This window comes from Amphiprion ocellaris, chromosome 16 (assembly GCF_022539595.1).
Source record: "Amphiprion ocellaris isolate individual 3 ecotype Okinawa chromosome 16, ASM2253959v1, whole genome shotgun sequence".
Classification (NCBI taxonomy): Eukaryota; Metazoa; Chordata; class Actinopteri; family Pomacentridae; genus Amphiprion; species Amphiprion ocellaris.
Genome location: NC_072781.1, coordinates 5,295,167 through 5,305,967, shown reverse-complemented (window position 1 = coordinate 5,305,967; position 10,801 = coordinate 5,295,167). Strand labels below are relative to the sequence as shown.

Below are 10,801 nucleotides of genomic sequence, written 5' to 3'. Positions count from 1 at the left end.
GTAGTTAGCATGCTTCGTGGAAAAGTGTCGGCTGATATTCTTTTAAAACCGCAACGGTGTCATTGCAAATAAGACATACAGCCTTTGAACGGACTTTAGCAAAAAATATTTAGTAGTCCACTCCTTCTGAAACACTCGACACTCACTGTCGACTTTTCTTTGATCCACTCCTTGTTACAGCAGCTCAATGCAGTCGCAAAGTAGAAGAAGAGAGAATAAACCAACAAAGGCCACTTGTGTCTGGAGTGCGCCATCTAGTGGGGTCAACAGAAACGCCGGGTTCTGCAGGAGAAGGTCAAATGAATGTGGTCTTTACTGTAATTTCGTCAATTCTAATATTGACCAAATTATTTCGCGGACCAGATTGAAAAGCCCAAAGGGCCGTACGTGGCCCGGGGGCCGTAGTTTGCCCATTCCTGAATTAGACCAATGCGCTTGCAGTTTGTCAAAACTCGTGTTTTACAGCTTGTATTTTTGCAGTATTTTGGTGTATTGAAAACCACTGTGTTTCTCTCTCAGGAAATGTTTATGCATTCTGCTGCATTAAGAATGCATGGAGGATATTGATTAGGGCTAACCTCCAAACTGAAACCTGCCAAGTGTTTTGAACACCTTGTACAATTACAGAAATCTTTTAGCATCAGTCCACTGGTGCTCTCATTTGAGTAAATGAACTCTAATCTGATTATTTCTCAATTCACAGGGATGATTATGCCATTCCTGGGGCAACCTTAATGAAATTAGCTGTTTGATTAGTGATTTCATGCAGTGCAGTGCACATTCTGTTTCTGTCTTGTTAAAAAAGCTAATGAATGACTGCTGCACCAAACCAGAGGACTCATGCATATCCTTCCCAGGTGTTAGCTCCATATGTAAAATCCAAATCAATTTTTACCCTTCATAACATGACAGAACCTCTGGTATCTGACAGCACCAGTCATCAGACAGTAGTGTTGCTGTCATTATTGCTGTCATCAAACCCTCACCATTGTCAATCCATACACTGTGCGCAGTCATCATCGTTGTGCCCAAACATCCAAGCAGACTGGCAGGCCTGAATTTAGAAGCAGATCCCAGCAGGGGGCCAGAATGGTGATCCCCAGAGGCACGTGGTCCCCGGGCTGATTGCTGTGCTGAAGCTCTGATGGAGAGGGTAATTAAATGAGATGAGAGCATTAATAGTGCATGAGACATTATGTGTGTGAGAAGAGGAGGATGAAAGGAAGGCAGGAGGGTGTAATATTGATCTGGGTCTCATGTGTAACTCGTTTGTTCTTTATGTCCAATTACAACTCACTGCGAGATAACACATAAAACTTCAATTCTCTTTAAACTTTGAAGTGCACTCACAACACAGTTAGGGGATCATGCATGCATGTTCATCTTACACAAGTCCTCCATGCTGCTGATTCCACAAATAACCAAGAAGACACACAGAAACACTAAGACATGGACACTTAGGACCACAAAGTAAATTCATATCAAACAAACAGTGATGACACACACAGCAAAAGGAGGCCACGTCAGCAGGGAGATATGCACATGTAAATGCAAATACGGTCTCATAATGGTGTATGCACAGGCAACTGGATTGACGATTTAAGTGCAGACCAGGAGGCTGGCGTGTATATGTAATGAAGAGACTTTAATGGAAATATGCATGAAAGTTCACAAGTGGGCAGACACAGGAACGGGAAACTGACAAGGTGGTGGCAAGAAAAATCTACAGCATGAGACAATACAACCTGATAGGAAGAAAAATGGGTTAGGTCTGTGCGTGGAATGGAAAGACCAGGAGATCAATGTTGTAGTTTAAAAGTCCAAACAATTCTGTCTTTTCTTAAGACACTTCTTTGGCCTCGATGGAACATGTTGTGAGTTTAAGGAAAGACGTGAAGAAGAAATGAAATGTACTGAGGAAAAAATGACCACAGTGCTAAGAGAAACCAACTGCACTTACATTAAGCTACATTACAAAAATAAAATGATGTTGCTGATGAGGGGGACTATAGTTTTCAGCTGTTTTGAAGCTCGGTGTTGTGGCTTCGGCTGTTGACATCTTGGCGGTGCCTGACTCCTCCGAACTTATTCAACCAATCTAAAAATGAGGAAAAAGTGGAGTGTGAGTGGAGTTAAGGCGGGCCATGCAAACATCTCTGGATCACTGATTGTCCCGTGAAGGTATCCACCTGTCACTCAAAGTGGCTGGGCCCTTATTTGTGCACAACTTTATGCTGAAAAAGATAAGATAAGATAAGATAAGATAAAGTTCTTTATTTCTCCCCACTCCAGGGGAAATTTACATTGTTACAGCAGCTTTATTTACAATATATACAAGGGTGAAAAAAATTTTTAACAGAAAAAATAAAAATAAAGTTTAAAAGTGCAGAGATGTGCAGTGCAAGAATGTCTGTGCAAATTTTATGGTTTGGGGTGGTAATGATATAGTCCAGTTTATGTTAACATCAGCCAGTGATGCTGATGTTGTAAAGTCTTATAGCAGATGGGATGAAGGACCTGCGATAGCGCTCTTTCTTGCAGGGTGGATGTCTCAGTCTGCTGCTGAAGGAGCTGCTTAAAGACCCCACAGTGTCATGCAGTGGGTGAGAGGGATTGTCCATGATGGATGTGAGCTTTGCCAACATCCTCCTCTCACCCACCTCCTCTATGGAGTCCAGGGAACAGTCCAAAACAACTTAAATGGAAGACTTTCCTAAACATTCCCCACCTATAAAGTTGTCAAACATGGAAATTAGCTATAGAGATCACCTTTTGCACCAGCCTATGTACATGTTTATTTCTGCTGTAAAGTTGGGCATTTTAACTTGGGGGTGAATGGGAACTGAATCGCTTTTGGAGTCAGACTCAAGTGGCTATCTGAGGTACTGCAACTTTGGGCACTTCTGCACTGTGTTAGGTGTGCCTCTGCAGGTCCTGGTTAGGCCCCTCCTTCCCCTTGTGTGTGTGTTTCCTTTTTAGGAAGGAGTGACAGCAGACAGCAGCGGCAGGTGTAGACAGTTCTCATCTGAGCAATCAGCAGAAGTGGGAGCAGATGTGCAGAACCAATCAGTCCACCACTCCATCACTTTATAACCTGACTCTTCTCTTCATTCTTTGTTGGATCGTAAAAAGTAACTAGTTAGTGTTTACTCAGTTAGTCTTGCTGTTTATTGTTTTTAAGAACCTTAGTAACTTGTGTCTATTCTCCTCTCAGCCTAGACTGCTCCCAGATTTGGACTCCTCGGACCCACCTACCGGCCTTCCCCCACCGTCAGGATTAGTCACCCGGTTCATTCTCCAACCATTCCTCCGTCGACTACCAGCTCCTGTCCTCACCAGCCGTCGCCGCTGCAGCCGCACGTCCATTCCTCCGTTCCATCGTCGAGCCACAGCCAGCCATCCCTCCTAGATGCCAGCTGAGTACCCGTCCGAGCAGACTCCGTTAGTGTTTGTAGTTCTTAAAGAATAAAAGTGCTATAGTAGTTTTTTGTTTACAGGACCCCAGCTCATAGTTAGAGTTCCAATAGCCGTAATGTTTAGCTTCCTAGTTGTTGGTTATTCCACTTAAAACATTTGAGTTTCTAGTTTGCGTGTCTTGTGTGACACTTTAGTTTGGGTGGCTTCCTTAATAGGCCTTTTGTTTTCTGAACTTGCTATAGAAATTTGAGCTAGTGTAAGCTGTAGTTCTCCTGCCCAGGAATTACCTGTTGTGGGTCCGCCAGCCACTAGAGGCAACAATCAGTTCTAGTTAAAGTCGTTATCCTGTTGTTCCGGTACTCCCGGTATTTTGAGTTTCTCTGGGAATTGTAGTTCGTTATCCCTTGTTTTTGAATAAAAGACTATTACCGCATAGTCTGACTCCATCTCTTCCCTGCATCTGAGCTTTTAAGATAACAAAACCTAACACACTGACTTCATTCTGGGGACAATCAAAGTAGTAGAACAAGTTACCCATTTATCATAAAGTTGGCAGTTTGATCCCCATTTACCATTCTTTGGGCCTAGAGGTTGCTGCTTGTTTCAGCAGTGTTGAATTTTTAAAACACCATCATCTTAAGAACATCTGATTTCCCTCCTAAAAGACATACTTCCGTTATGGTCAATATGCTGATTCTGATTAGATGATAAACCTATGCATATATTGGCTAAAAAAACCACCAGTAAACACCACAAATGCTGCTGCCACAGTAAATAAATGGCCAACATTATCCCATTTACTTTAGCAGACAATGGTCCAGTATATACTACACCGAATTGGGTGCATGGGGAAGCTTTGAACCCTTAGTTAGGAACATTGCTAAGGAAAAAACATTACCTGACTGCAACCCACGAGTTACTCCATGGTCCTACTCTGAGGACATCTGGTGGGAGCTGGGAATGTAGCTGCAAACACAAACAGTGCAGGACAAAATAACCCAGTCTCCTAAAAATTGCACTCTCATACAATTAAACAACTAAACTGTTTTCCCAATGGTGTTTAGTGCAACATCATTTCGGGTGGGAACTTTTTTTAAGGAATGAAGCACCATATTTATGGACTGCTACAGAGCCAGGAAAAGATGGTTGGGCTTAAAAGGTGAATAAATGGTTGAATGAAGCCCACACCTCAGGTAAATGTCTTAAGTTACAGAGGATTTTTTTTTTTCTAATTAAACCAAACCACATCTATGGAAGCAGATAGTGTACTGCATGGTCAGGTATTTTAGTGGACAAAATATGCTGTGAGTGCATTGTGTTTGTCAGATATTTGCCAAACTGGAGTTTCCCCTTAACATTTCAAGTTGACATAATATTTCCTTGCAGACATCAAAACATATCTGCTGTTGCAATTTAACTGTATGGGAGTGCAATTTCTCCAAGTCAAGGTTGCAATACATGTGTATGGGAGAAAGCCAGCGCCATTTTTTTTCCTCTCCAATATGTTACATGGATCTTTGTTTCAGCAGCCTGTGGCGATATTTTTTCTCTGCTGTCAGAATCTGAGCAAGAACAGAATATGAGAGAAGAGATTGGAAACATCACAGATAGTGTGACAGTGAGAATGAATAAGAATGGAGGAGGAAGTAGGACACAGGAAGGAATTATGAAGTTTAAAAAATGGATATGTATGCTTCCCCCAGTGCATAATTTGTTCTTCAGGACGTTTTTTTCTTTCCTTTTTTTTGAAGGAGGGGTGGTGTTGGGGAGGGTTCAGGTGTGGCTCTGCCTGGACAAGCGAGGATAATCAGAGCAGAGATGCAGAAACTCTAAGTGAACTTTGCAAAGTCTACCAGGCTCATTCAATACAAGCAGGAGCTTAGGGAGAGCAAGGGAGGCACACATTGTTGTTCTGGATTTACCATGCAAATGTTTTTAGTCATGCATGGATTAAGAACAATAAAAGCCACTTTAACACCGGAGACCTCAGTTTAAAATGTTTTCATGCCTGGCAGACTCAGCTCGACTCTTAAGAAGGTACAGCAAAGTGGGTGTCAGCAATGATTATGTTGCCCTAGAGTGATCTATAATGGAAACACTCTCAAGATAGATGGGGAGGTTCACCTTTCCAGGCAAAAACACCTCCTCCTGGCTGATTTTTATTATGCGAAAAGAATAAAATAGAGGTTAGAATTTCAAGTTGTTTTTTTTTTTTTTTTTTTTGACTTTGATGACCTCCAACCAAAGACCTTTTATTTCTTCTGGTCTTTCTATACATAGATGCGTTCAGAAAGGTGAGGGAACATCATTCCCTTTGCACCTTGAGGTCCTATGACTCAGACCTACTTCATAATAATTTATGTTTTCATTGGAAAGGAAATGTTCATCATCCCCGGAGCTTTCACATACATGGAGTCACTGTTCCCTCTAAGCTGCGCGCGTGCGCAATTGCGCACTGCTGACACGGTCTCCGCGCACAGAAAATCTGCGCTGCACAAAAAAAAAATCCAGCCTAAATTGTAAATAAAATAAACACGTAACAATTCATTCTGTGCTATTTTTCAATGTGAGTCAGTGAGTGAGCGGTGACTGGCTGCTGCAGCCAATGATGCGATTCACATACGTATTTACCATAGACTGTATATTATGGTATTTACGCAGCTAATCAACGTCAGGCGTCCTTATGTGCAGCTACCGTTGTTCTCATAGATATGAATGAGTAGATAGGACACGCCCCTTTGAGCTGCGTGCTACAGCGAGGCTAAGCTAGTGGGGGAAAAGTTTCAGTGCATTCCGTTGATGTAGACGGCGTGAAAACGGAAACAAGTATGCCGTCTCACTGTGCTGCATACAGTTACACACTACGTCGTACGATTGAGACAAGGAAACTTGGAATGACTTTTCATAGGTAAGAATAGTTTTTGGTTCTTTTTTCATTATGAAATCTTGTTGAGAGCTTCCAGTCTATGAGAGCTAACTAGTTAGCCACTAGCAAAACGCAAAGGCGAGCTAGCAGCTTGACAACCAAATACCAGACGATTAATAGTAGCTGTAGTATAGTTGTACAAGCAGTAGTAGTAATACTAAAAGTACAAGCAGTAGTAGTATAAAATAGCTGTTAGAGTCGTAGAAGTAGTATCAGCATTTGTAATAGTATTACAAGTTGTAGTAGCAGTGCCAGTATCAGCAGCAGTAGTATACTACCACCACTACTAGTAGTAGTCACATTACTATTACTACCACCAATACTACCAATAGTAGTTATAAAGCCTAACTCATGCATATCCAGATTACCATCTATGTTCTTCCTCCAAACCCATTTTATGATTGGGATTACAGGCAGTTCTTTAGGACTGCTCTCAAATAATTGAAATGTTACTGAACAAGGTTATACTTATCAAGTTAAATAGCTCTGGTCTCCAGTATATTGGCGAATTCAGTTCTTTGTACTTAATTTATTAGCATGATTTCTTTTTAATATGTTGTGTACAGACTTAATTACTTCTCTGTCTACTTTTCTTACTCCATGTAGGTTTCCCAGAGACTATGGGTTGAGGAGGAAGTGGAAGTTTGTCGGCTTAGACCTGGTGTCATTCCATCAGTGTTAAACTTCCCGGCTCATCTTGGAAGAGTACGTGCCAGAAAGACCACGACCAAGCAGCCTTGAGATCTTAGGCAGCGTCTCCCTGAGGTGGGTGTCAACAGTGTTCATGGTCAGGTCTGTGGTAATCCTGTCAAAAAACAAAACAGAAAAAAATCTAGATTATAAATCAACATGTAACCAAAGCACTCTGTGTATAACGCCATAGTATAGGATGTAGTTCAGAAAACGTCAAAGTATAGTATGCTTTACTCAAGAATAACATAGTATGGCCTGTAGTTCATAGTACAGCATGTTGGCAAGAAAAAAAAACAAAACAGATTATTATGTGGTTCAAAAAGCGCAAAATGATAGGATGTTGCCTAAAATTGTCATGTATGATATGTGGTTCAAAAAATGTCATAGTGCAGTATATTGTCAAAATAGTATGTAATTCAAGAAAACATCAGAGTATAACATGTCATCTAAAAAATGCCATAGAATAATAATTTCATTGCACAAGTAAAAGTATAGTAACTTTTAAAACTGTGCGAATTCTTATATGTTGCTAAAAAAAAACAAAAAAAACAAAAAAATGTCAGTAATATGTCAATTAAAAAAGCCTATAGTATAGCATGTCGCCCAACAAACATCATAGTACAGCATGTGGCTCTAAAAACGTCACAGTATAGCCTTTAGTCCACAGCTGTCAGTAGGTGAGGAGCAACACAAAAACAGTCCAAACGCTGGTTTCCAGAGGGTTAGATGAGAATTTATTTGAAAGAGTAAGTTTACAACAACACAACATGTGAGGGGGTTAAAAGCAAATGGGTGTTAGTAAAATAAAAATAAATCAACAGAACTAAAAGTGAACTTCATGTTGACATTGATGGGCATTCCAACCAGGAACAAAGTAAAAGATAATCAATACAAAAAAAACTTCTTCCTGTTCACCTCTTAAAACCCAAAAACACACCACAGTAGCAGCCTAAACTAAAACTACCAATGGGTTCCCTGTTTTCCTTTGTGAACAATTCAAAGGTCCCTCTCTATCTCCCCACACATCCACCAACCACTGGAACACATCTCCAAAGTTCTGCTGGACCAGCTCAGCTTCCCCTCAGAAGAAGTGCTGCCACCTGCCAGATGAAGGAGCCTTTTGAGAGGCAGCTGGCATCGTGATTGGACTGTACTTTGGTCTGTTCCAATCCAGCTTCAGCTCCAGAGACGGCAGGCAGGACGAGTCAACGGAGGCCGGGTGGACGAAGGCATGCAGCTGAGTACAATCCAGAAAACAACAGAAGAGGAGTGCAGAGCCAGAACAACCAGAGTAGCATCGTATGTACATCATAGTACAGCCTTTGGTATGAAAAAACGACATCATATACATTGTATATTGTACATATAACAAGTCAAAGGAAAGAGACATACATTGTAGAATTGTAGTAATTGTGGGCTGACTGATTTACTGATTATCAGTATTTTATTTTTTACTGATTTACGGTAATACATTTAAAAATGGTGCTACTTTGGCTCTGAACCTTTATCTACCTGTGGTCGCTCTGTCTTCTGGAGTGATTTGATTGGTTATACGTCACGAATAAAACTCCTTTAACTTAACATCTGTAAACAAAACAAAAACGTATCAACAAAGTTTTCTGTTAGAGTTTGTGTTCTTGTAAGTTTAACTCCAAGATTTTAAATACTTTCATTTACTGCAAATGAATATCTACTCCAAATGTCTCACTAATAATCATTATCAGCCTTAAAAACCCACAAAACACCCCTCTGTACTCGACCACACTTAGTACAGTCCGGTTCCCCCTTCTATAAATCTGCTTGGAATCTTCCACTTCCTGTTTGTCAAAGTGGCCTTCTACCTGGACAGGTTTTGTTGGAGCTCATGCAACAAACATTTTGGGTAACTGCACTTTAATATGGATGGATGACACTGAATTAGAGTCTGTTTTAATGAAACTGAGTTAAGATGTGTAGCTCTGTCATTAAATAGGAAATTATTTCTCAGAATTCATAGAGAAAAGTCTGAAATGTTTGCTAGGTTAGCGTCCCACATGTTCTTTGGCTCAGCTAAAGCTAACTCTCTCCAGCTTCTGGATCTCTTGAGTTGCTTGTTAAAATATCTTGCTAGAGGTGCTGAAGCTCAGAAAGTCTGAGATGTTTGTTCAAAATAAGCTCATTCTCAAGCCTGATCTGAACTGTCCTCTTTTGTTTGAACTTTCCCTAAACTTAGGAGTTAATGACAGAGCAGCACATCCAGACTCAGTCTCATTTATGTAGAGATTAAACTTCAGTGTCATTCATTGATGTTAAAGTGCAGTTTTTCAAATGTTTGTTGCACATGCTCCCGACCAAACCAGTCCAGGTGGAAGATGATGTGAAGAGAAAGCTCCAGAGGATGAATATCACACATTTACGTTGGAAATAAATGTCCTTTAATTAGACATTGTCATGCAAAAGTTGGATTTCCCTTTAATGATGTTCAAATCTTTGTTGAGTGTTTTGTTGATGTTGGTTTCTAAATGTTTTCTGACACTTGGCCCCAAAGATTAAAACCTTTTACGGCTCACAAGCTGCAACAATTTACACATTATCAAATATCTTTCTGACTAAACTAAGATAAAAAGTGAAAAACTGCCTCTTTGTGGTTTTTATGACAGTAAACTGAATATATTTGGGTTTGACATTTTATAAACCAAAACAAGAAATTAATTACTGGAGAAAACAACAGATTAATGGACAAAGAAAATGTGTTTTCCAACATATATGGCTGAATTACTCCAACATTACAAGATACATACAATTTGAATTCAATTTTATTCATATAACACCAGTTACAGGTCAAATTGTCTCAAGACACTTTATTTTTATATTTTTTGTCATATTTAAAATGTGACAGAGTAAGAAATTTAAACCTCTTGACTGATCCAATTTATTATTTGGTTTTTAAGAGACTAATCGACAGCTAAAATAACTTTCTCCCCTAAAACTAATAAACATGAGGTCAAATAGAAAGAACAGTTTTAAATACTGCAGTCCCACGATGACAAGAATAAAGTTTGTCAACAAAAATTAAATCTGCAGGTGGATTCCATTAAAGTCCTAATAAATGATAACAAAGTGTGATACTAAAGGTTTGTGGTGCTAAAAATGTCAAAGTAAAGATATCAAGTTGAACATCTGGATGGAGGTTGATAAAAGTTTACCTCCCTTCATTTCTCTGGAGCGACTCCATGGATTTTATGGATGGTGGTTAAAGACCTGCTCTTCTAGTCGTCTTCCTTCTAGTCGCTGTAAAAAGTCAGTCCATCCTGGCCGACTTCAACACCTCTTCATGACAGCTTGTTCTGCCTCCGACCTGGTGGAAACTCCAGAAACTCGGGAAAACCCGTCGAGACTCGAAGAACTCGTGGAGACTCGAAGAACTCGTCGGGCGGGGGAAGGTGTGGTGGGTGGTGGGGAGAGGTGGGGGAGTAGAGGGGGGAGGCCGCCACCCACCTCCCCGCCTACTCTCCGCCCTGACTCCACCCAGACTCCGCCTTGGCTCCACCCATGTGGTCACTTGAGGAACTACGATGCCAAAGGGACGACGAATTTATTTCTTTGTATCTGATCTGTAGCTCAGTGAGTTAAGGATTTGCCTATGGAGCTGCAGGTCGCTGGTTCAAGACCAGACACTTCTTAAATTTTCTCAAAATCCTGACAAAGACAAAGAAAGAAAAAGGCCGGTGGCGGGTCTTGAACCTGCGACCTTCCAGTCTGTAGTCACTCTTCTTATCCCCTGAG

The 10,801-nt window shown here is 40.7% G+C and overlaps 1 long non-coding RNA gene across 1 annotated transcript; it reads left to right on the top strand.

Moving 5' to 3' along the window:
* The first annotated feature begins 2,921 nt into the window (after positions 1-2,921).
* Positions 2,922-10,445, top strand: LOC129350766 (uncharacterized). The gene is made up of 4 exons (XR_008604270.1): positions 2,922-3,131; positions 3,215-6,325; positions 6,950-7,108; positions 8,039-10,445. It is a non-coding gene; the product is annotated as an uncharacterized LOC129350766 (long non-coding RNA).
* Positions 10,446-10,801: the final 356 nt, after the last annotated feature.